The sequence below is a fragment of the Gopherus evgoodei genome, chromosome 7 (assembly GCF_007399415.2).
Source record: "Gopherus evgoodei ecotype Sinaloan lineage chromosome 7, rGopEvg1_v1.p, whole genome shotgun sequence".
Lineage (NCBI taxonomy): Eukaryota > Metazoa > Chordata > Testudines > Testudinidae > Gopherus > Gopherus evgoodei.
This window is the reverse complement of record NC_044328.1, coordinates 104,156,604-104,177,715: the sequence shown is the minus strand read 5'-3', so window position 1 is coordinate 104,177,715 and position 21,112 is coordinate 104,156,604. Positions and strand designations below refer to the sequence as shown.

Here is a 21,112-nt window from a genome sequence, read left to right as displayed (position 1 = left end):
GAGATTCCTGGTGAAATCAACTGAACACTTACCACAGCGTCCATCCACCCATCAGGAAAAAGTCCCCACATGCCAAAAATCATGGCTATATAGCTGAAAAACAAGAAAATCATGGACTCCATGCCACCCATGACTGATGAAACAAAAATGCAGTTTTAGCTATGACAGTCCACAATTAAACTTTCCAAGGTCTGGCTGCTGCCTGAAAAGCCTCAGCCCACTCTTCTTTTCCACTGGATTTGGAATGGATGTAATCATTTAAGGGTGATATTCCTTTGATACAGTCCATTGTTAAATAAAACTTTAAATAGACACACTAGGGATTCTGGGAAGAGGCAATTAAGTTGATGATGTGATAATTTTTGTTTGTGACTTACCCTAAGGGACTGTTAGAAACCTGCATCTTACAGTACATTATAAACTGCAAAAAGAGAACAATAGCATTCTCAATTTGCTCTGTTGTTTTCCTACTTGGATTAGACAGTGGTTTTGTACTTGTTATCTAAAAAGAGTTAGATAGAGAGTCTAAACAATGAAGAGCTTGAATTTTCCAATCAGTCCTAGGAAAGAAACCTGAACATATGTGAATACTATTGCCATCCAGTCATTTTGTAGCATGGAGGTCAGTTTTATGTAGTGTACGGTAAATATTCAACACGAAATTCCAATAACACTCTGCATATTCATAAACACTTGGCATAGTCATAAACATATTGATTCAGATTTACTCCAGCATGAGCAGAAAGTCTAACATGAAACCAAGTTGCAGTGGCATAAAGCAACTATACCCCACCTTATACCAGTGAACTCTGAGTATAGCACTGAGTGGGACGGGGTAGTAGGGGCTGCCCAGATGTGATAACTCCTCATAGAAGACGTCTCAGAGGGTGGGGAGAGTGAAAGGGTGGAATTCCGTCCCTGGATAGTTGACTTAGTTGGTGCAGGGAGGTGTAGTACATGTTCCCTTTGCAAACTTAAAAAAATATGGCTTTGTGATGGGGTGTCCACCCCACATTCACCCAGAATGAGTTAATGGAGGCCAGACTGGGCCAATTAACCTGTTAGGCTGAGGGCTGAAAGCATTTATTAAAACAAGCTCACTGGCTACTAGGGAAGTGGCACCAGTGGGGCAGTGCATAGGAAGACTGCTTGAGCCTGTTTGGGACAAAAGACTCCCCATCCCACCTAACCCCTACCCCGGAGGGCTGAGTCATGAAGAGGCTGCAGCAGCTTCTGGAGCGAGAGTGGGGCTGCAGATAAAGAGAGCATTGGCCTGACCTAGCTACTTTCCAGAATAGCCAGGAGGCTGTGTCATCCAGCTGTGAGGAGAGCAACTCATCACAGGCTAATATATATATATCATGTGCCTCTCTGGAAATGTCTACACTTCAATCAGAGGTGTGACTGAAGCACATGTAGACATATCTGAGAGAGCTTTGATCTAGCTAGTTTGAATAACAATAACACTGAAGCTATGGCAGCTCAAGCAGGACCAGAAGCTAGCAGCTCAAGTACATACCTAGGGTTCCAGGTAGGCTTGAATATGTATACATGCAGACATATAAACATCATAGGCTTTTAAAAGCATCTTATCTGAGCTCTACTGCAGATATCCATAGCATATTCTTCATTTGTTCTCTGTCCAGCACTTCCACTGATAGCCATGGGAGTTCAACCTATGGAATAAGTATAAAATATGCATTTGAGGAGCCCAATCTTCCTCTCATTGATTTTCAGAGGAACAGGATTACATAAAAACAGTCATATTGGCTCAGAACAAAGGTCCATCTAGCCCAGTGTCCTGTCTTCTGACAGTGGCAAATGGCAGGTGGCTTAGGCCTGAAATCTGCACTGCAGATCAGAGACAAAAATTCTTCAACACAAAATTCTTCAATTTATCTAATGTTGTAGAGAGATCACGAGCTAGATTGGTATTAGGATCAGTATCAATTAAAGTTTGGGGGAAAAGTTTATTTTCATTTTCAGAAATGTTCAGCACAAAACATATTTTTAAAATCACAAGTGAGAGCTCTGTGATCCCAGTGCAAACAGATAGGAACTTGGAGATATCCCACACAGCTTAATTCATGAGAAACATCTATAGGAGAATATAAAAGGGGGTCAAGAGGAGTCATTTTTCTGTTTTTTGAAGGAAGTTTGGGTGGGTGTCTGGATGAATGAACAAGCTCTGAGAACATGTTAGACAGTCTTTTTCTTTCATTCCACCTGATCCACATGCATGTGCTCTTCCGCTCACAAGAACTGAAAAAAAGAAAAGGAATAAAAATAGGCCTTTAGTTACTTGTCACTTTGAAATTTTCCACTACTTTAATTAAGCTCCAGAGCCTAGCAAAAGTTGTCAAGCTTTCCTTTTCAAAATAAATGTGGGCTTAGTTTTCAAGGCAGTTTTCCCTGGTTCTTAGTATAGCTCCAAAATAAAGCAGTGTAAATTACCAAAGTAATCTTGGGCCTGATCCAAAGCCCACTGAAGTCAATGGAAAGATGCTCATTGTCTTCTGTGGGCTTTGGATCCAGGCCCATAATTCTAAATTTAGGATCAGTTATAATTGTCCCTTTCTCTCCATTAATCTATACCATTAATATTGTTTGGGAATTAAAAGACATGGTGAAGCAGTGCTGTGCTCCCCACAGGTGTATTCCTGTGTAATCCAGGAGAAATACCAGTTTACCTCATTTTAAACAAGTCTACATATTTGTATTGGATGGGGGAGGAGGAGGAGAACAGAGGATAAATTGAAATAGACTTGAATATGATACAGGAAGTGACAGATGAAAACAAAAGGACATAGGCTAAAACAAAATGTAGGATTAAAGATAAATGAAATAATGGGAGAAAGAAAAAGACAAGAGAGCAAGAGTCTGGTCTTATTTACACTGGTGTAATTGTATTGAAATCAGTGGAGTTATTCTAGATTAAGGCTTTCACCCCATGGAGACGCTAAGTGTATGGTGAGCTGGGTATAAATCTGCACCACACTAGCCAGTCAAATGGGAAAGATGGCTTCAGTATGTCAAGAAGATGTTATTAATCTGCAATGTGCTATGACAATATGTGCTGATCAAAATGGCATAACTACACTTTCTTGAACATTGAAAGAAGAAGAATTTTGAGGCATTCAAAATGAATTTAAAGGATTCACTAAAAATCCCACACTATTAATTAAACAGAAAAACAGAGACTAGCAAAAAGTAATATATGGAAGAAATTGCATTAGGGCATCAGGTGAAATAATAAATTGTTGGAGCACAGATTAAGTGATTCAGTATGTCAAAAGACCTCTAAAGTGAAATGGATTCAGTGTAAATTGCAACATTTGTTCATGTGTTTAAATTTGAATGATATTTGCAATAAGTTTTCTTTTTGAGCACAGACATTTCTTTAGGATACTGGTGCATGAAATAAAAGAAAGGGGAATCAGACAGCAATTGATATAAAATAGAAGTTATGAAAAATGGAAGAGTGATAAAGAAAGTGAAAGAAATAAGGGGAAAAGCCATGACTAGCACCATTAAAGACAATAAGAAGGTTTTGGAGTTCTTTTTTTTTTTTTTAACAAATATCAGGAACAAACAACTCTCTAACAATGGTATAGCTCTGTCACTAGAAGGATATGGTAAATTTCTTAATGATGCAGAAAAGGCAGAACTGTCAATAAATACTTGTGTTCTATATTTGGAAAGAAGCAGGAAGATGTACAAATGTCACATGTGGATAATTAACTATATTCCAATCCATTAGTGACTAAGGAGGACGTTAAACAGCATCTACTAGGGTTGAACATTTTAAAATCAGTGAGTCTGAATAACTTGTACCCAGGAATCCTAAAAGAGTTGGCTGAGGAGATCTCTGGCCTCCTGATGTTATTTTTAATCTTGGAATACTGGGGAAATTCCAGAAAACTGGAAATGTCCCAATATTGTGACGTTATTCAAAACAGACGAGCTGGAGAATCCAGGTAACTGTAGGTCAGTTAGCCTGACATCAATACCAAGCAAAATAATGGAAAAACTGTTATAGGATTCAATTAATAAAGAATTAAAGAATGAGAATATAATTGATGCCAGTCAACATGGATTTCTGAAAAATACATCCTGTCAAACAAACCTGATTTCATTTTGGTTGATAAAGGTAACCACATAGATGTAAAATACTTAGACTTTGTGTAAGTTTGACTTAGGACTACACAACATTCTGATTAAAAATATTAGCCCTATCCATGTTATGTCATGTGGAGAACTATTTTGTATGATTAAACGTGCCTCAGTTTACTTACTTGATATTATTCTGGCTGACTGCATGGAAATACATCAAAGACGACTGTTAGGAAGGAGCAAGCAGGAAATGAAATAATGATAGAGGAAAGATAGCTCCAGAGACAATACCAAGGGTCCTTAAGAGAAACAATTGGTGAGCTAGTCAGGAATTCCCTACCTGCCTGTTGCAGGAGGCCTATATTTCCAAGGCCAGGGACTAGGCTCAAAAGAACACTAAGCTGTAAAAAGCCAGGCCTACAGGGAAAGAAGAGTAAATAGACAGCAGCTTCTTGAGGAGACACTGATAGGGGCAGAGCCTGTGGCAGGGCCCTCAAACTAAGGCAGGGGCTTGGCAGCTTTGAGAGAGACTATGAGCAGCAGCAAGCCCCAGGCATGCAGGCCTCTTTGTGATTTAACCTTCCCCCCCAACTGTGGTATACTTTTGGGTGAGTGAATGATATGTCTGTTTGGAAGGAGCTGTTCTGAGTCACTTTAATCAATTAACGGTCACAGGCACCCAGAGTGGAATGGCTTGCAGGTCTCAACTACATTTGGGCCGCTCATGGTAATACAGTGAGAGAGAGGGAGGTTGCCATGTAGGGTCAGTCTGAGTGTGGTAGAGCTGCAGGGCTCCACATGGACAGAGGTGAAAGTAGCAAAACTTGTCACCTGAGGAGTGCGCTCATGCAGAACTGCCAGGGGGTACAAGGCACCGCACGCACTGCAGCCATGGCAAGACAATGGGAATAGGGAGTGTTGTAGCCATAGGCGTAGTTTGACCGTGATACATGCGCACAGACACTGAAGCCAGTTCCTTGGCTCACTGGCTCTCTCCCCGTGTCTGGAGTGATACCTGGGCTACAGGAGAACCGCAGCAGCTGCTGAGGGGGTGGGGGCACTGCGGCGATATCACTGCTCTGGTGCTGGTGCTGCTGCTGCTGCCGAGGGAATGACAGATGCCGGGCTCCTGCTTCCCCCGCCCATTCCCAGATCCCCTTCTCTTCTTCCTCGTCCCCTCCCCACTGTCTCCTGCCCCATCCCTTTCTCCTTCCCCTGCCGCACCCACCTCCCCTTCCCCGCGTCTCTTCCCCCCACACCACCACGCACCGTTCTTCGGGAAACCGGTGAGCACTAAGACCCAGGAGGCGGTATCCAGCTGCTCAGGCAGCGCCCCAGAGCGCCGGAGAACAGCTGCTCCGTCCCAACCCCCTCCACTCCCCGCGAGCCGAAATGTGCTTGGGAGGTGCAGCATGGGAAGGAAAGCGCCCCCCCCACCCCCGCCACCCCCAGGTGGGCTGAGCAGAGCAAGGCCTGCAGCAGGGCAGCTGGGTGCGCTCAGAAATCAGGCGAGGGCGAGTCGCATATGACCCCGCGTAACCTCCCCCCCAATATCTCGCCTCTGTTTGGGAAGGCAGCACTCCCCTGCCCCTGCACGCGCGCGCTCCCCAAACTGTGCCCATGGTTGTAGCCTGGGGATCCAGTTTCAAGTGGGGTGAACCACAGAGTTCCGTTCGGGAAAGCCTGCAGGTAGGACCAGCCTGTATCTTGGAAGGAGCGTCCATGGGAGACAGTGGGGAAGAGATCACAGGAGCAGCCTGACAGATCTCAAAACTAGCCATCAGTGCGGAATCATCACTGAATGAGGAGCTTTCTAGTAGGATTCCACGGGGACTGGTGGGGGCCTGATGCGATTCAGTATTTTTATCCATGAAGTAAGTGCAAAATCACCACTGATAAAATTTGTGGATGACATAAAGATTGGTGAAGTGATGAGGACAGGGCCATCATACAGAGTGATCTGGATTGCTTGGTAAGCTGGGCCCATTCAAATGAAATTTTAATACAAACAAAAGGGCATACCTCTAAAAAAAAATAAAAACAACAACACAACAAGAAGAAGCCCATAGCTACAGAATGGAGGAACTGTATCCTGAAAATCAGTGATTATGAAAAGGATTTAGGGGTCATAGTGGACGATTAACATGGTCTCCCAATGTGATGCTGTGGCTAAAAAGGCCAATGCGCTCCTTGGCTGTATCAACAAAAAAGTAGTGCGTAGAAGTAGGGAGGTGACTTTACTTCTGTATATGGCATTGTGTGACACTGATACTAAAATACTGTGTACAATTCCACAGGTGGAGGAACAGCTGGTACATCTGCACAGGGGTACACACAATTTAGAGGGCAAGAAAGTACTGTTGCCAGAATAGTACGTAGCATCCCTCCAGCACCTGAAATCCAGGCCAGAGTGGTGTTCAGGCATTTGATGCCTAGGGTTGCAACACCACTGAAATTTGACCCAGCTTCTACCTCTGTAGAGCCAGATGGAAGGGCAGCTGGGCCAAATTTCAGTGGTATTGCGATCTGTGCACTCCAGGCTACAGTGGCAACTCCTTCCCAGGGGCACTGAGGGGGAGCAGGGCTGAATGTGGGATTCAGAGAAGGGGCTAGATTTTGGAGTTTCTATCCTGTGTGTGACAGAACAGTTGAATGGGCATGTTTGATGTGTATAAATAAATGTTACACACATTTAAATTTGAGGGAGGGGGCCTACAATAAAAACCTGCACTGGGGCCCTTCCTTCTGTGCTTCCACCACTGGAGGCACAGAAGTTCTTCTGTCCACATTTTTTAAAAGAACATTGAAAAATTGGAGAGGGTGCAGAAAAGAGCCATAAAAATTAGTTGAGGGCTGGAGAAAAATGCCTTATAGTAAGAGACTTAGCAAAAACAGTAATTGATGACAGTGCACAATTATCCTTGTGGGGAGAAAATACCAGGTATTAAAAGGCTCTTTAACTTAGCAGAGAAAGGCATCACCAAAAGTAATGGCTGGAAGTTAAAGCCAGACAAATTCAAAGTAGAAATAAGGCACACATTTTTAGCAGCAAGGGTGATTAACCATTAGAACAAATTACCAAGTGGAGGATTCACCATCTCTGGATGTCATCAGATCAAGGCTGGCTGCCTTTCTAGAAGATAAGCAGACACAAGTTATTGGACTCAGTATATGGATAACTGGGTAGAGTTCTATGACCTATGTGTTATACAGGATAGACTAGATGAACTAATGGTCGCTTCTGGCCTCAAAAATCTATGCATTTTTCATTGCATCTCACAGCCTATTGCACAACTTGGCTGCATTAAGGTGTTTGTGACTTTTTTAGTTCCCAAAAACTCAAAACAAAACTCATCCTATAGTGGTCATCTTTTGCCTGGCTCAGAACAATGTCATTGATTTTCATTGTTTCCACCTGAACTCCAAACATTTCCAGAACCATTGCAAGCCTTAGTGTACCAGGAGTGAAACCCTGGCCCGAGTGAAGTCAATGGCAAAACTCCCACTGATTTCAATAGGGCCAGAATTTCATCACAGATTTGCAACAAACAACAACAACAACAACAACAAACAAAACAAAACCAGACACATTTTGAAGTTTGCCTTCAAGGGGAAAGACTGTGTATTACTAGATACAGGCTTAAGCTGCAATGTTTTGATGCAGCTCAGGTTTTCCTTAGAATCAGAGGGTGTTCAGTCTGGTGTTTATGACAGGCTCAGCTCTATTACAAATGTAATATTTTTTGGGATTTGATGCAAAATATTTAGATTGCTTCCTTAAAATTTTTATAAAATAAGATCTGAATCATACTGCATTGTACCTCATACTGCACAACTCATTCCCACAGCCCAACGGATTTTGTGTACATGGATCACAGCACAGATGCTCTCATCTCTTTACTTGTTTAGGATCGTTTGATGTTTGCCAGTTCTGTTGCTTTGATAATGGTTTGCGAACTTTTAGATCTCGTCTTTGTTACTCCTTTGTTTGTGGATTCAGGGAGAGGCAAGGCTCTATAAACCTTTGATCAGCATGCTGTTACTTTACCAGAAAAAATAAATCATGCTGTCAACAGGAAGATATGAAAAGGGGGGGTTGTAAGGAAGAGGATAACTGGTTGGTTACAAGAAACAAGATAGGGGAATCTCTTTTCCTCAGAAAATAAATGTGTTGGTAAGAATGATTGTGTTTCATATAATATACTGTGGGTAAAACTTTGTATCAAGCTAAATCACACCAGTACATTTTGCTGGTCTCACAACAGATCAGAAGCAAACATGAAGGATGTTAAGTTATATGACTAGCAATTTACATAGTAATAAAAAAATGATATGACTACTGCCATTGTAAACATGAGAGGTACTGCTAGTAGAAATCCTAAATCTTTGAATATCCATTTCAATACATATCATCTGTTTTTTTATATGTCTAATTAGGTGCATTGAATTATCCTGGATGTTAAGGGTGAGGGTCCACTAAGAGAAACAGAGCTGTTTTATACTTGTGAGCTTCTCTATTACAATGGAGCAGGATTTTACACATAATTATGAACCTCTGTGTGGTACATACTTAGGAGTATGGAGGTTATGTACTTCACTGTTCTAACTGAGGGGCAACAGACCACCTGACCTTGATTCGCTTCCTTCACTCGCTCTGCTAGCTACAGACTCCCTGGTACAAATATTAGAAATACATATAGCCAAATTAGAGCAGTGCTATACAGGGACATACAGTCATGCAAATTATAGATTATTTATCTAGCTATAGAATTTAGATGGCAATGAATGTGCCATTATTATTATAGGGCTTGATCCAAACTTGCCTGTGTGATATAAATTAAGGTGTAAGGCCCTTCTGCATGTACAATAGTTAAGTCTTGTGAAAATGACCCTGTACTGTTTCTGTAAGTACTAAACTCAGAGGACCTTTCCACAAACTCATGGGAGGGGCAGTAAAAGGCCCAGAGTTTGGATGCTGTGCATGCAGATATCAGAGAAAATTGAAGAATGATTGTTCTCGGTTGTTCAGCTGTGCTGTAGGGCCTGTGCAAACTATAATTTGAAAATAATTGGTGTAATTGCCATAACTACAAAAATTAAAAAGCACAGGCTTCATTTTTCTTTCATAAAGCTGTACCAGTAATGGCACCATCCATCATTTTTCTGTGAAAACAGTAACAAGTGCTAATGGAAATTCAGCACTGTGTGCACTGTCAAGTCTTATTGTTACAGAAAAACATCTTCTGGTATTACCTGAATAATAATCAGAAACTAAAGAGTAGGCTAACTCATTTGCCTCTTTTCAGTGAGGGTTGCTGTAATTAACATAGTTTCTCTCTCACACACACACCCTTTTTGTATCAGGCCCCTCTGGCTATATCTACACTATGAGCTACTGGTACGATTCCCCTGCTCCTGTACACCTACTCACACTAGCTCTCATCAAATTTGTGTAAGTCTAAATAGCAGGGTGATGTTAAGGGTTCCCAGTGCAGAGCCTGAAGTGGTTCACAAGCCCCTCAACCCCATTCGGCTCATTGTCCAACAGGATGCCAATGAGGGCCAGGGTGCTGTGGCAACAGGGATAGCATGAGATGCTTTGGCATTACTGGAGGACAAAAAGTATGTGATTCTGCACTCCTCCCCAGCGGAGCCTCCCTGCCAAACCCAAGGAGGACTGAGAGCTTTGTCAGGAACCAAAATCCAAGGCTGGTAAGTTACAATGGACCTCCACCCTCCCTGCCAATGTCCTCTCTTGCTCAGATGCTACATTCCTGATTTTAAGCCCAGCTCCCGCTCAACTTCAATACTATAAATGGTCCCCAAGCAAGATATGGCTATAAATCAACAATTTTATTGATTTCTGATGAACTACTATGATGCATTTGGCAGAAGCTATAAAACATTATTAAGGAACAATCACTGTGCTCCGGTGTCTGTGCATTTCTCAATCAGCATGAACGCTGTGATGGTGCCAGGGCTGCATGGACCAGAGGACAGGAGGGTGCAGGTTTAGAAAGGTCCCAGTTTGGGATGGGACAGTTGTGGAAAATTTATAGCTAACTTCAGCTGTCTTTTGTCCCTTGTTTCAGTGCTTCACGCCGCCCCCAATCTTACCATCCCCTTACAAACAGATTACATAGCTTCCATCTCCCTTTGCACACCCCATATGCTAGCTGAGAATACAGTCAATTTCCAGTCGAATTACCTCCCATGCCTGTTATCATAACCTAGTTCCAGATTTGGACCTTAGCGTCCAAAATATGGGGGTTAGCATGAAAACCTCCAAGCTTAGTTACCAGCTTGGACCTGGTAAAGCTGCCACCACCCAAAAAATTAGAGTGTTTTGGGGCACTCTGGTCCCCCCCAACCTTCCCTGGGGACCCCAAGACCCAAATCCCTTGAGTCTCACAACAAAGGGAAATAAACCTTTTCCCTTCCCCCCTCCAGGTGTTCCTGTAGAGATGCACAGAAGCAAGCTGTGAATCTAAACAGAGGGATTCCGCCCTCCCCATTTCCAGCCTTGGAAAACATAAGTACCGAGAGCTAATCTTTCTTCCCCCCCTCACCCAGAGGGAATGCAAAGTCAGGCTAGTAAATCTAACACACACAGATTTCCCCCTGACTTCTTCCTCCCACCAATTCCCTGGTGAGCACAGACTCAATTCCCTGGAGTTCCCCACTAAAGAAAAACTCCAACAGGTCTTAAAAAGAGAGCTTTATATAAAAAGAAAGAAAAATACATAAAAATGGTCTCTCTGTATTAAGGTGACAAATACAGGGTCAATTGCTTAAAAGAAATATGAACAGCCTTATTCAAAAAGAATACAATTCAAAACACTCCAGCAACTATACCCATGTAAATACAAAAGAAAAACAATAGAAACCTTACTGCCTTACTATATTTGTACTTACAACTTGGAAACAGAAGATTAGAAAGCAGGAAATAGAGAAATCCTTCCCGTAGCCGAGAGGGAGATAGGCACAAGACAAAGAACTCAGACACAAACTTCCCTCCACCCAGACCTGAAAAAGTCTGGTTTCCTGATTGGTCCTCTGGTCAGGTGTTTCAAGTTACTTTTTTTCAGGTGAAAGAGACATTAACCCTTAGCTATCTGTTTATGACACGCCCCCCAAATTGCAGACAGTGCTGAAGCTCACTGGCGGCGATTTCCTCCTAGAACTTTAAAATAAACAGATTAATACAACACATGCACCTTTACATATACCACTAAGTATATAACTAACAGACTTTTACATTTTAAGAACACTTTTTAACTACTGGATTTTGGAAAACTTTTACGGGAGAGTGCATCAGCTACTTTGTTAGAAGCTCCTGAGACTGGGGTTACCAGTTTTTCCTTAGACTGTGGACTTGGGCTTGGTCCCTTTGGAAGCGCTATAGCTGATGGGGTTGTTTTTGTTGCTGGTGAATCGCTCTTTGCTGGTGCACCTGAGGGTATTTTAGGCTCTGGCTGAGCCTTTTGGGTATGGATGTCTGTTGCTTTTGCCAGTTTTGGCTCGCTGGCGCACACTGGCGTTGAGTTTGAAGATGTGGTTGCAATTGCTGGTGCTGGTTGCTGTTCCAGTTCCGGGCCTGGGACTGGAGGCGCTGTGGCTGTTTTAGTGGTTGGTATGGAATCCGGGTCCACTACTTCTGTCTGGGTCTCTGGTAACACAGACGGGGCGTCTGTGGACGGCTCAGGAACAGGAATGGGTCTGGAAGCTTGCCTGGTTTGGCTACGTGTAACCATTCCCACTTTCTTGGCCCGCTTCACCTGGTTGGCCAAGTCTTCCCCCAGTAGCATGGGGATGGGATAGTTGTCATAGACTGCAAAAGTCCACATTTCTGACCAGCCTTTGTACTGGACAGGCAGTTTAGCTGTAGGCAAGTCTACAGCTTGTGACATGAAGGGGTAAATTGTCACTTGGGCCTTTGGGTTGATGAATTTGGGGTCTACGAAGGATTGGTGGATAGCTGACACTTGTGCCCCCGTGTCTTTCCACGCAGTAACCTTCTTTCCGCCCACTCTCAAATTTTCCCTTCGCTCCAAGGGTATTTGAGAGGCATCTGGGCCTGGGGATCTTTTGGGTGATGGTGGTGTAATGAATTGCACTCGGATGGCGTTCTTTGGACAGTTGGCCTTGATATGTCCCAGTTCATTACACTTAAAGCATCTTCCACCTGATGGGTCACTGGGTCGAGGTGAGTTACTGGAGACTGGTGAGGTGGAAGAATAGTGTGTCTGTGGCTTTACTTGGGTAGTATATGGGGTCTTTGGCTGTCCTCGGTTGTAGGGTTTATGGTCGGTGTGCCCCCTGGGGTATTTGTTCCCCTTGACAGTAGCTTTTTTGCTTTCTGCCACTTCCATCCATCTGGCTCCAATTTTCCCCGCCTCAGAGAGATTTTTGGGTTTTCCATCTTGTATGTACCGTGTTATGTCCTTAGGAACACCATCCAAAAACTGCTTCATTTGTATGAGGAGGTGCAGTTCTTCCAAGGATTTAACATTGTGTCCTGATATCCAGGCCTCATAATTTTTCCCAACGTAGTAGGTGTGTTTGGGAAATGACACATCTGGTTTCCACTTTTGGGTTCTGAAACGCCGACAGGCATGATCCGAGGTTATCCCCATTCTGTATCTGGCCTTGGTTTGAAAGTTTATAGTCGTTCATGTTTTTCTTAGGCATTTCAGCTGCCACCTCTGCTAAAGGTTCACTGAGCTATGGCCTCAATTCTACCATGTACTGGTTTTTAGAGATGCGGTACCCAAGACAGGCTCTTTCAAAATTTTCCAAGAAGGCCTCGGTGTCATCACCTGCCTTGTAGGTGGGAAATTTCCTGTGCTGTGGAACCATAATTGGCGAAGGGTTGTTAGGATTGGCTGGAGCCTGTTGCTTAGCCTTTTCTAATTCCAGGGTCTGGCGGTGTGCCTCCCTCTGGAGTTCTATCTGTCTTTTGTGGGCTGCATCTTCTTCTTCTTGTTTCCTTTTGTAGGCTGCCTCTCTTTCTCTTTCTCTTAGTTCCATCTCTTTTTGTTTTATTTCCAGTTGTCGCCTGTGTTCAGCTTCTTTGAATTGTTTTTCTGCCTCCCTTTTTTCCTTGGAAGTCATGGTTCCTGTTTTCTTGTGTTGGGGTGCCCTCTGGTGTTTGTTGTCTGAACTGCAGGTTCTCTGTTGTCTCCTGGGGTCTGCCTAGCAACAGTGCCTTTTTCCCTTTCTTCCTCTAGCTAATCTTTTCAATGTAAAGTAAACCAGAAAAACCACTTTATTTGCATGTGTATAGTGCTGGTAATGACTCTCAATGGGAGTGCTATTGTCACAAAAGACCCTTTTGTCACAGCTTAATGGTATCTTACTTAATATGCAAGCCAGAAACTGCAAGAGAGAGCAGAGAAAAAAAAATTATCTCTGGTTTCTTTTAAAATTAAACTGTCTCTGCTTAAAAGCCCCTAGCAGAGAAAAGAAAAATATAATATTCCTACTGGCTTCTATCTTTCCCACAAACGCTGCCACTCATAACCTAGTCCCAGATTTGGACCTTAGCGTCCAAAATATGGGGGTTAGCATGAAAACCTCCAAGCTTAGTTACCAGCTTGGACCTGGTAAAGCTGCCACCACCCAAAAAATTAGAGTGTTTTGGGGCACTCTGGTCCCCCCAAACCTTCCCTGGGGACCCCAAGACCCAAATCCCTTGAGTCTCACAACAAAGGGAAATAAACCTTTTCCCTTCCCCCCTCCAGGTGTTCCTGGAGAAATACACAGAAGCAAGCTCCGTGAATCTAAACAGAGGGATTCCACCCTCCCTGTTTCCAGCCTTGGAAAACAGAAGTACCGAGAGCTAATCTTTCTTCCCCCCTCACCCAGAGGGAATGCAAAGTCAGGCTAGTAAATCTAACACACACAGATTTCCCCCTGACTTCTTCCTCCCACCAATTCCCTGGTGAGCACAGACTCAATTCCCTGGAGTTCCCCACTAAAGAAAAACTCCAACAGGTCTTAAAAAGAGAGCTTTATATAAAAAGAAAGAAAAATACATAAAAATGGTCTCTCTGTATTAAGGTGACAGATACAGGGTCAATTGCTTAAAAGATATATTAATAAACAGCCTTATTCAAAAAGAATACAATTCAAAACACTCCAGCAACTATACCCATGTAAATACAAAAGAAAAACAATAGAAACCTTACTGCCTTACTATATTTGTACTTACAACTTGGAAACAGAAGATTAGAAAGCAGGAAATAGAGAAATCCTTCCCGTAGCCGAGAGGGAGATAGGCACAAGACAAAGAACTCAGACACAAACTTCCCTCCACCCAGACCTGAAAAAGTCTGGTTTCCTGATTGGTCCTCTGGTCAGGTGTTTCAAGTTACTTTTTTTCAGGTGAAAGAGACATTAACCTTAACTATCTGTTTATGACACCTGTAAGCACATTTCAATACATTTCTGGTGTAGCAGAAACTCCAGCTTGGTCCACCTTCATAGCTGACCAAACCCCAACATTCAACAATATGTAGAGGGGTAACCATTAGCAGAAACCTGTCTCTGGCATAGATTCCTAGATCTCCTCCACATGACTGGAATGTCACTTCTTTCCATTCTGCTTTTTTGAAAACTGCTATGTTCTCCAAAAGTTGACAAGGCTTTAAAGAAGACATTGCAATATGGTAACATAGCCGCTGGAGGAAACTGCCACTGCATCCTAGTCCTAGACGCGATGAACATTTTACATTTATTAAAACATCAGTACATTTTTCTTACCATTATTAGCTTCTGCTCCTTCCTCATGGGCCACAACAGTTGTCTGAACCAAGGATAGTCTAGCAGTTGCATTCCTGGAATGATGAAAAGTATCAAAATTGTGGCCTTCTACGGCAAAGTCATGTTATGTGGGGGGATTTATCAGCTTCTTCAACAGGGAAAAATTAATGCTACCCTTCTGTTTCAGTGGGCTGGACCTTTGACTCTTGAGATGGAAACTATTCACCAGGAGAAATACCTCAGAGACAGCAGACAGAGGAGGGCTGTGGAGAAGCTGCTCGTTGGCATGGACAGGAGAAATCGGGAAAAGTTTTAATTCCTAAGGGCATGGAAGCATAGGACTCTTCAGCAGGAAGAGACACTGCTGAAGTGGTTCATGAAGCAGGGGGCAGACCATTGGGAACAGAAGCATTCCCGAATGGAGAGGCTGATAGAACTGGTAGCTGAACAATTCTGGGGTCTGCCTGCCTCTGTGGCCGCTGCACCTCTCCATGAACTGCCACCTCTCCCTCCAGCTGCTGCCCAGGGTGCTGCTAAGGTGGAGAACCCAACCACCCCAAGTGACCTGGAGGAGCCTGCAGGACCATACCCTACAGCAGCATCTGAAACCCCTTGCAGGGAGACTCCCCTGAGCATCCAGGAGGGGAATGATGAGTCTGCAGAAGTACCTAAAGCCTACCAAGTGCCTGCTCCCCAAACCCCCATACAAGACTCTCCCATTTGCCCCTATGAACAATTTCCCCCCATCATTTTCCCTTTGTCAGGGGAGGACAAGGCGATGGGTGCAGAGACATTTACATTGGGCTGTTGTTCACAGATTCAGTCTCATGCATTGTGGTTCTACATTTATTTTTAAACATATTTAAATTGCATGTTCCATATAATACTGCTAATAAATATTAGACTTCCTTTGACTTATGTATGGACCCTCCTTTCTACGTATGACAAATATAAGGTGTTTTCAGATTCAGGATTCAAAGCACCAGAATCGGTATGGTATAACTATCTGGCGCCATCATAATGCTACTACTTTTCTGTCTGTCCCACAGCCACAAGCCCTGCCCTCCCAGGTTAAAAAAACTGCAGTCCCAAGGACACACTGGTGGGATGCGTAAAGTGCAGTTAGTGACACGTGCTTACAGAAATCACTGCTGTTCTAAATGCAGCAGAATCCACAACATAGAAAATGGGTAGAGAAATGTCTTTATGGTTTGGTTGACATGCAGAAATACGACACACATTTCAAGTAACAGTACAGGCAAAGACAGCATCTGCCACTGCCCAATGATTAAACAGCCTCTCCTTCCCCTTCCCAAACCTTCACCAGTTCCAACCACATTATAGCTCGGCCGCACCCCCCAAAGCACAGAGCCAACCCAGAGGTATTAAACCAGTGGAAGTGCCATATTATAATTGTCTGTTTTGTCTACATTGTCACAGGAACAAACATCTAATGACCTTTGGCTGGGGGGGGGAAGGGAGGGAATCTTCACAAAGCTCCATAGCCCCACAAGTATGTGTCAATGTTCCCTTATTTGCATTTCTAGCAGCTGCATAGGGTGTGAAAGTGTCCCTCAGCAGAAGCAGATGTCATCCTTTGTCTCCCTGTTGTGCCAAGATGTGTGCACATATGGCATCCTTCAGTCTCCTTGCCTGCTGGGCTGGGACAGTGTACATGTGATCTGGCTGCCTCTACAGAGTTTGCAGACTTGTCCTGTTCCCACTCAGGACAGAAGGACTCCCCCCCTTTACTCTCACAAACGTTTTGAAATGTGCAGCAAATGATGATTATATGAATAGTGTTGATCTCACTGGCATTCAACAAGATTTCAGCCTACCAAGTTTGCATTCCACAACCATTGTGCAGCTGCTGAGTTTGTAACTGAACTCCCTTTTCCCAAGGTCATTAATGTTCGGGTATGTTTTCATGGACCAAGTTAGAAAAAGGTATGAAGTATCCCCCAAAATAACAGTTGGCACAGACACACCATCCAGAACCATATAGTTTCTGGGGAATAAAGTCCCTTTTTGCCCTTCATGTACAATCTCGATCTCCTAAGCACCCTGTCATCATGAACCTTTCCAGTGTTTCCAACATTTAAATCTGCCTCTGTGGCCCACTAAGCATTGCAGAACAAGTGAAAAGTGACCTTTTCATTCGCATACTCGCTCTTTTTAGTGGGCAAAGTACTGGGAGATGGGTGCCATCAGTGGCTTCTGCACACTTTGGAAACCCCATCCTCTGAAATCCAGCTATTATTTCTGGAACTTTTCTTATGTCAACAACCCATGGGTAAATCAGAATAATTGCCTCACAAACCTGCACAATTCCAATGGTGGACTTTCCAACCACGAAGAGGTTTGCAATGGACCTACAGCTTTCTGGGGTTGCCAGCTGCCACCAAGCAGTAACCACATGCTTCTGCACCAGTATGGGTTCCCCGAATTAAGTTCAGGTGCTGAGGTTTGGTGCAAATTCCACTCACAGCTCCATTAAGGTTTGTTTCCGCATTCCAATGTTCTGAAGCCACTGCTGGTCATTCAGGTTTCCAAAATGATGTGATCCCACCAAACTGTGCTGGTTCTCCTGCACCAGAAGCAATGGTCCACCCACAGGCATACCATGGCAATACCAGCATTCACTCTATCTGTGCCATGGGAACTGAATGAACTGCCATTCAGCCATCTTTGATGTGTAAGAAGATTCTGCCCAAATTCTGCTAGCATTTCACAAATCACCTGCTCCACTGTCCCCCAATAAGCAGCCGCAGCAGAACCACATCATCATCCCATTGCTCCATGTCAGCCATCCAGTTTGGTGGGAGGGACATGAGAAGGAATTGCCATCAGAAAATGTGTGAAGGCGGGGAGAGTGCCAATGACATACAGCAAAGCTGTTCCTAGAGCATCTCCCTGTGATGCACAGAACCCTGGGATACCCCCACCGAAATGGTAGTGCTAATGTCACATAACTGTGGCAGTGTATATATGGGTATCATGTGTACACAGTGTTATGCTCAGCACAGCATACGTGGAACCTCGGTGCAGGCATAGGGAATGTATGTGAGCATATGTGCAAAAGTGTAGCCTGGGAGAAACCCCATGTGGGGACACTGCACATCTCAGGCGTTATTAGTTAGCCTAAGATCTAAAGAGCCATGGAGAACTGCAGGGACTGTCTCTGCCCAGAAGGCTGAATAAAGAATGGAACTACACAGTGGCCTGCCTTGTCTCTAACATGAGAGCAAAGCTATAGTGTCTACATTATTCAGGGTCACCTTTTGACCCTTTTCTATCAACAACCACACCATGAACGGAAAGAACAGAAACCTGACAGGGCACAACGTTAGGGCGTAATCCTGCCTTCCTTTCTCACATGAATGCAGATATTGCAGGATTAATCCTTTTATGACTACCCACAATGCAATTTTCAACATCTCAGTAAAAGCCACCTTGCCCACTAATTCATAGACAGAATTATTTATTTGACCAGTGAGTAAAATTTCATTAGCTTTTCCATCATCCAGGTAAACAGTGTGTGAGTAGAATTTGAACAGGAGCTTATCAATTTTCATGGCAATTTTGCCAGACCACTCTACCTCCCACCCACTGTGCTCAGAGGCAACGTGTTTCTTTCAGGGCTGTACACTACAATGAGAAGATTCATCTGGAGGTTCCCAAACCCTTTCCTCTTGCATGATAATGAGCAGCACTTTCAGCTGGGACAACACACTCTCCAATATCTTCAGAATCTCCAGTATTTTCTAAGCATGTCATTTAGATCATTCAATAATCTTCAGATTCTCATATTGTATAGGAAGGTCTTATCCAATGAAGTGGGTATTCACCCACAAAAGCTCATGCTCCAATACGTCTGTTAGTCTATAAGGTGCCACAGGATGCTCTGCTGCTTTTATAGATCCAGACTAACATGGCTACCCCTCTGATACTTGTGCATTTTGGAGCATTCAAAAGTGTAACATATGTAAGGGAGAGAATCATAAGGATATGCTTATGACAACTAGTGTCTTTGTGCTTCAAGATGCATGTGCTTTTATCATCAAAGGCACCTCTATAATTGTGGAGATTGAAGAGTTGTTTTGATTCAAATCCTAGACTACGATCCTGATCTTACTTACTACGCTCTACACCTGGGATATTATCTGGGGAGAACATCTGGACTGGGCATAGGATGCAAACTCAACCATATAGACTGCTCACTGACTGAGCAGAGTGCGGCTATACCTGTTGGAGGTGCTGAGTCATGTGAACACAAATATAATATGTGCTTAGTTTCAAATCTGAAAATGTGAAGGCACATTTCATTCACCTAACTAAAGACGATAGTATGAAGACTTCACTTTGCAGAATATAACAAAAATACAGTATTTGCTGCGAGAACCCAGGATAGGATAATATATATAAATGACAAATGTTCAGCAAAACCAGGCTCATTCAATGTAGTATCTGCCAGTGCATTCCATTGGTCTAACTGGATATTAGTAGTAATTCATATGCATATCAGAAGGCAGTCACTCCACTGGATTAGCACAGTATCATATTAGCTTAATTGAGTATTAAATTAATTTAATACAGAAGGATTAGTGTATGTCATGTAGTCTATACAGTGTATTATTCCTATATCAATTTAGCATTTTATAAGCCTGAACAATATTCTGCCTGGGATGAATTTTCCATGTTAGCGTAACAGTCCACTTGTCCAATACAAAGCAGTGCCAAGGTTGATATGGAGCTATTATTGATATTTGCAGCCTGTTAGCTGCAAAGGGACCAAGTCAGGGTAGCAGACCCATTGTACAAGGTGCTACCCAGACACATAGGGAGACATGGCTTACAATCCCCAAAGAGCTTACAATCTGTTATGAAACACGATCTAACAAACTTTATAAGGGATGACAAGGGCAGTGAAGAACAGTTCATATGGTTACATAACTTAAGCCCCCTTCATGTAAAGAAAATCACATGGACAGGCCCTTATACTCATGCAGCACTCCATCAACTTCTACTACTACTTAGTTCTTCTATATAGACTTGATACTGCATCAGTGAAGTCAAAGGGAGTTTTGCCATAGACTTCAGTGGAAGCAAAGATCAGAGACTAAAAACTAAATGAGGGCCCAGACCTTGAGGTATGGCCAAGTTCAGAGAGGCAGTGCAAAATTGCCTTCTGCGCCCCACCCATGTCTCCTGGCACTGCTCCTCTAAACTATGCTAGCTGCCAGCAGCAACCAAAAGCTGTTCCTGCAGCTTTTTAGGGATTTCTTGACAAAGCCCCTTTTCCTGAGCTCAGTAACTGTGCTAGGGCGTGTATGGAACAAGTGGTATAGGAGCCACTTTGCTGGCTCTATACCATCTAAAATTTCCCTAGGCAAGGAGAATCTGCAAGTAGCCAGCTAAGCCAGCTCGAGGGCAACTTTTTGCTACTGGCACAGTTCAGCTGAGGAGCTGGTCATAGATGTTTGTTTGTGCATAGTTTGTCAGTAGGTCTCAAAGCACTTTCAAAGGAGGTCAGTGTCCTTACTCCCCATTTTACAGTTGGGGAAACTGAGGCACAGAGTGGTGAAATGTGCATTTCCTTATTCAATCCTTCAATTTAAATATTTCCTCTTTAAATATAGTACCTCAAAATCAATATTTAATAGGAGTCAAAATGAAGCGATTCAAAATGATAAGCTGAGAATGAAATATTTTTACCTTATCAAAATGATTTTTTAAAAATTTCCCATTAAAAGTTTAAATTGAAATCGCATTCCCACCAAACGTTTAGATTTCCACCAAGCTGTCTTTTTTCGACTTCTAACTGGTGCTCATATTGTCTTTTTAATACTGCCTTGATTATTTTTGGTGTGATTTAGTTGTATGGGCCCAGGCCAGTGCTTAATGAAGTCAACAGAAAGGATTCCAATTAACTTCAGTAGTTAGTGGATCAGTCCCAGTGTGTGATGGGTTCAGGTTTCTGTGGGAGGGCTGTGGGGACGAAAGGGAGCATTCTATAGCATTGCTGACATCAGGTGAAAGAGATGTATGTGTTTTTAACTGTTTAACACAAGTGCAACCTGGGAAAGGTATATTATGTAAATTAGATACTAAGATATATGATAATACATTCTATGATCATACATTCTATATTACATATAGAATTCTATATTCATAGATACAAATGGAATCTAGTAGCACAAATGTATTGGCAATTTTTTTCGGTCCTCGTGCATGA

The 21,112-nt window shown here is 43.1% G+C and overlaps 1 long non-coding RNA gene across 5 annotated transcripts in view; it reads right to left on the bottom strand.

The window, feature by feature from the left end:
* LOC115655400 overlaps positions 1-21,112 on the bottom strand; it is a 72,723-nt gene that overhangs the window by 7,828 nt on the left and 43,783 nt on the right. For 4 of the 5 annotated variants that reach the window (XR_004001376.1, XR_004001380.1, XR_004001377.1 and 1 more), the window contains 4 exons: positions 14,878-14,951; positions 7,193-7,246; positions 1,520-2,262; positions 33-93 (listed from right to left, as the gene is read on the bottom strand). This is a non-coding gene — a long non-coding RNA (uncharacterized LOC115655400). The remainder of the gene's footprint in view (positions 1-32; positions 94-1,519; positions 2,263-7,192; positions 7,247-14,877; positions 14,952-21,112) is intronic. The other variant, XR_004001378.1, reaches the window with a different exon arrangement.